Here is a 6,000-nt window from a genome sequence, read left to right on the forward strand (position 1 = left end):
AAGTGATTATAAACCTAGTCAAGTTGACAATAGAGATTAACCATCACAAAAAAATAATGTGATTCTTTTCATTTTGTTGATTTGTATTAAGCAATTGATATAATAAACTTTTGAAAAGTGTTTTCCCCTTTAACCTTTTAATGCCATGAGTTATAATAAGAAATTTTAATGTACTACCCTGCAAGTTTGTCTAGAATAAATCCTATTTAGTCACAGTGAATTATCAGTTGAATATATTTGCTGAATTTGAGTTTCTAATATGATATTAAGCTTTTGGCTTTATATATAAACAAAATTCCAGTTACTTACAAAATATTCTGTTCCAGAATTTTCAGGTTGTGCCCAACAGGCTTACACTACCCATATAAAAACAAATAATTATTTTAAGCAGCTTCTTTTAGTATGCTCTGTGAAGCTGAAAGGCATTCTTTATCTATTCCTTGAAAAGGTGATACTTTTCTTGGATCTAATTCTTCAGACAATCTTTTGATTTATTTTAAAGTTATTGATATGTTCATACCCCCTAACTCATTATAGACCAACTTTGGCAATTTGCCAAAATATTCACATATTCACAGTGTGTATTACATATACATATATTTATATATGCTGTAATTAGACTTTCAAGTTAATTTGCCTAGACTTTTATGAACTATTTTTATATAATTGATTTAATTTGCATATGTTTGTCAGTACTAATTCATATGCCTTCTAATCTAATTAAATTACTTGATATTTTGTCTTTATTATTTATCACAAAATAAGCTCTTGGAATTAAGCACAAATCTTACTCTGTTTCCTAAATTATAGAATCAGATTTTAGGTTTTAATCATATATATATATATATATTACTGTTCCTTTTCATGGGCTTTAACTGGATCTCTTATGTAGTATTTTTTTTCCTCTTAAAGTAGTTTTTGCTTTAAAAAGAAAAACATGTATGAGTATCATATTCCTGAGCCATGCATCCTTTTCTTTTGCTTTCAAATGATTGACACTTTGACTAGGAATAGAATCGGAGCATCACCTTTTCCATCAAATTGCTGCAATCACTGCCTCATTCTGTTCTGGCAGCTAACATTTCAAAGTACTCTGAGATCCTCCCGGATATCGTTTCTCTTCTCAGATGTCTATTTATTATTGGTGGATAAATTCTTGTCATTGTTTTAACACGAAGACACCTTGAGAATTCCCTCTTCATCCTTGACATTAAGCAATCTCATTTTTTCATTAAGCTCCTCATTCAGCCCTAAACTTTCCACACAGCCTATCCATCATTTTCCATGAGTTGGTCATTGACACTTTTCTCCCTCCAAGGGTGGTGACAAAAGCCACTTCCTAAACTAGTAAGGCCAATGAGCACTAGTCAGGTGTTGTTCTGTGAATACCATTGGCCATCAGCCCGCTGCTCTGCCCCAAATAATAACATTCCCCTCTAACTGGCTTCCTTCCAAATACTGAAGAAAACTGTGCTGTACAGAGCTTCAGCAATGCAGGGGACAATTTGAGGTGTAATCTCAGCCCTACTAGAGTGGAGATAATGGTTGGAGGACAGATTTGCTAGAGTGATACTAACAGTGTTATATGCATTGTTACTAGCCACCACATATCAGCTTTTCTGAAGACTCAAGTAAGAGTCTCAGTGTGGGTTAAGCATGGAGAATCTGACATGACTGTAAATGAAGTTTTGGTGATGAGAGGTAAAACATCCTGATGACATCAGTACATTTCCTAGATGGCTGTGAAACAAAGGCCTTCATGAGGACTGGAGGCATCACGTGGGAACACCACTGTTTTCAAGAGTTAAATGCTGCTCGCCATGACCCTACTAAAATTCACTTCAAATATATGAATGGAGAAATGCTTCTTAACTGACCTCACAGAAATACTCCCACCCTTTCCTATATGAGTGACTTCAAGAACTAATAATTTAGACAGTTGTCAAATAGGAGAGTCACATATGCTCCTAAGATTTAAGCATCACTGTGAAGCATGATAAGACATGGGCTCTGAGAAGGAAAGTCCGTGAGAAGCTGTGGGAGGCTGAACAGCAAGAATGACCTTGACCAAGTCTGCACTGTGTGGCTGCTTGGCATGGAGGCTCTATGAACCTGCCTTTCAATTCCATCACACAGGTGGGAACTACTTTTCATCAAAACTGCCACCGAGCACATAGTAACAGCAGATGTCATCCTTTCTTAAAGCTGCCCATAGGCACATTGCAACAAAGTGGGTTGTCCTCTCTTCGAACTACTCTGAGGATAATTTCTGTCTTAAGAGAAAGAGACTAAGACCTCAGACTTAAGAAATTCATGTGTACAGCTATTGGAGTTCAGTTGCAAAAATAAAATTATAGGGCTCAAAAATCAATTTCACAAATGCAGTCTTCTGAACACAACATAGCTAATGTCCTCACAAACTCACCACAGCTCTGATTTATGTGGCAAAGGTCTGCTAAAGATCATGGCAACCAAGTTGCCACCACACATGAGGAAGGAGCTCTCCTGGATTAAGTTCTTACTGAAGCACTACTAGCAAGTGGTAACTGCTGGGGCAGGAAAAATCGTGTGTGTGTGTGTGTGTGTGTGTGTGTGTGTGAATATGGCTGCTGGTGGCTCCACAACAGTGCACATATGGGCAATATCAATTGGATTTAGTGAGAGAGAGAGGGAGGGGGAGAGAGGGAGAGAGAGAGGAGATAGATAGGAGATAGATAAGAGGTAGATAGATAGATAGATAGATAGATAGATAGATAGATAGATAGGTAGGTAGGTAGATAGATAGATGATAGATAGATAGATAGATAGATAGATAGATAGATAGATAGATAGATAGATAAGAGGCAGGTAGATACAGAAACAATTCGTATTTCATCATGGAGAAGTATAACATTCTCAATAACAAAAATTATTTACACGTTATCACCTTCATAAGTTAAATGTTGTCAGTATATTAATTCAATGTTGTGAATACGAATCTTTTTCAGTCCGGGCTGGCCTCAAACTTGCTAGGTAATTTGAAACATCTATTCTCCTGTCTCTTCCTCCAAAGTGCTGGGATTACATCCATGCACTACCATACCCAACTTTATTCATTCAGCTGATTCAAAAGTCCTTAGAACCCTTGACACTAATGAGCTTCGAGATCCCAGCTAACACCATCCATGCATGTATCCACATTTGAGTGCTTCTATATTAAATTAATAAAGGCATGGAACTCACAGATATGGCACTCTTCAACCTTTTGTTTCAGGAGCTGATGGTCTTTGTGCACTTGTCTGACAAGCTTCTGAGATGACCCCCAGACTTGGCTTAGGTACCTTCAAGCACAGAAATGATAGTTCTTGCTTTAAATAGAGTTCATGCCTCCTGCAGTCCCTGTCCTGACAGCATTTCTCCCTAACTGCAAAGTTTTGTTCTTTTAGCCTACGAATATAGTCAGCCTCTGGATAGAGAGCAAACCCATGGCTTTTCCAAAAACTCTAGGCTTGGGGTTTTAACAGAAGCCATGAATGAACTACATTTGTCTTCTGTGTTTTTAGTTATCTGCTTTCTTTTTTAAGATCAAGTTGTCCTCAGTCAACCCAGAGAGATGGCTCTATTGGTATATTCCTTTCCCTGTGCAACCATGAAGACCTGGGTTTAATTCTGAAAAACCCACACTTTAAAAAAAAAATTGAAAAGCCCTGCAATTTGTCTGTCAGAATACTGCATGGGTGAGGAAGAGATGCCCCCACCCCAACCTTGCCATCTGGAGCAGGCAGGAGAGCTGGCCCCAAGGTCATGAAAGTAGGAGAACTGGCTCTGTCCCTCACCTGCTGCAACATCCAGAAGAGTAAACCCTGCATCTTACCTTGGAAGCAGGGTAGAGCTGGCCCTGGAGAACGGGAGAGCTGTCTCGGCCTTTCACAACCTGCAGCGCTAAGGAGAGTGAGCTCTGCACCTCACCTGGGCAGCACAGTAGAGCAGAACTTGATGTCATGGCACAGGTGAGCCAGCCCCTAGGACATGAGAACTGAATAGGCCAGCTGGGGCAGGGCAGGGGCGTTCACCCTGGTGGTATGGGGGCATGGGAAAGCTATCTGGGTGGCCAGCTGAGATACCCCTCAGGCCCAAATCCAGAACTTTGAATTGGCCTGCCCCAATATCTACCCTACTGATGAACTGCTGGAGTGTAAAGGGGTCAGTCCTACAGATCCAAAACTACAGGGCCTCCATGACACAGAGCAACAACAAAATATATGAAAGGACTCCCAATGATGTTTCAGTATTGATAGTATAGCAGAAGCCAGAGGCATTGAACCAGACCAATGACTCTTTGCAATGAACGTTTACAAGCAAAGAAGTGTGGTGACACATTACAGCTTTTACAGCAAGATGGGTTTTCTTGTTCTCTCTTTTGAGGGGGAGGTTGCAAAGGAGGACAGTGGGTTCCAAGGGATGATGGGGAGATGAGTAAGATTAGAGTGTGTGATGTGAAATTCACAAAGAACCAATAAAAAGTAAAAGAAAAATTGAAGAATCATGTGCTGTTTGATCCCATCACTGATGAGGCAGAGATGAGCAAATTCTGGCCAGTTAGTCTAGACAAAGAAGAATTATCCAGTCATAAGCAAGAGATATGTTCCCATAAAAGGAAGGTTGACTGTAACTAAGGCAGTCATAGATATCAATCTCTGGCCTCCCGACAAATGGTCATTTCCTAAGACATGTTCACACACACACACACACACACACACACACACACACACACTCTTCTCCACCTTTCCTGTTTCTTAATGACCATCTGTTTTCTTTATATGTAGTTCTTATTGCTGTTATCTGCCCAAAGTATCCATGTCCAAAAATCATTTTCACCAGAAGAAATTTCAAAGGCTAGTTTTGAGTACATTAAAAAATTCCAATGTACATTTTTCATTTTGGCAGAAGATTAAATAACCAAATCATCTTTGTGCTTTGGTCACTGGAGCTGCTTCGAAAGGATAGCAATTAGAAATCTCATTTTAATGTGGTAAATATGTTCTGACCCAGAGCCAGAGTCAGGCCACCGCCATCAGGACTCACGGTCTGTTTACAGACTGCCAAGCACCCAGAAGAGCCTCAGGAGTCTCTTCCTCCTAAACCCATGGATGAGTCTCCACTTCCTCTCCACCAACTATCTGGAAAGATGCAGCCAGAAACTCTCATGGGGTGGGGGGAGGTATTCCTGTACTGCCTGGGAACTAACTATTATAGCCCATATCTGTGCCCAGAGACAGAGTTGGTCCACAACCATCGGAACTCACAGCCTACTCACAGAGAGCCAAACACCCAGGAAAAATCTCCCCCCTGATCCCATGGGCCCACAGACCCACAGGAGAGACAAGCTCCAGTCAGAGACAACAGGATCACCTAAAATCACAGTTAACAAGCTGGCAAGAGGCAAGTGAAAGAACCTAAACAATGGAAACCAAAACAAGCCAGCAACATCAAAACCAAGTTCTCTGACCACAGCAAGTAGTGGATATCCTAACACACCAGAAAAACAAGATTCGGCCTTAAAATCATACTTTCTGGTGATGATGGAGGTCCTCGAGAAGCACATAAATAGCTCCCTTAAAGAATGACAGGAGAACACACATAAACAAGTAGAAACCCTTAAAGAGGAAACACAAAAATCACTTAAAGCTACAGGAAAACACAACCAAACAGGTGAAGGAATTGAAAATGGAAATAAAAACAATTAAAAAATCACAAAAGGAAGCAACCCTGGAGATAGAAAACCTAGGAAAGAGATCAGGAGCCTTAGATGTAGGCATCACCTATGGAATACAAGAGATGGAAGAAAGAGGATCTCAGGGGCAGAAGACACTATAGTAAACACTGACACATCAGTCAGAGAAAATGCAAAAATCAAAAAGCTCCTGACCGAAAACATCCAGGATATTCAGGACACAATGAGAAGACAAAAACTGAGAATAATAGGTGTAGAAGAGAGCAAAGACTCCCAACTAAAAGGCC

The sequence above is a fragment of the Micromys minutus genome (assembly GCF_963924665.1).
Source record: "Micromys minutus genome assembly, chromosome: 6".
In the NCBI taxonomy this organism is placed as follows: domain Eukaryota; kingdom Metazoa; phylum Chordata; class Mammalia; order Rodentia; family Muridae; genus Micromys; species Micromys minutus.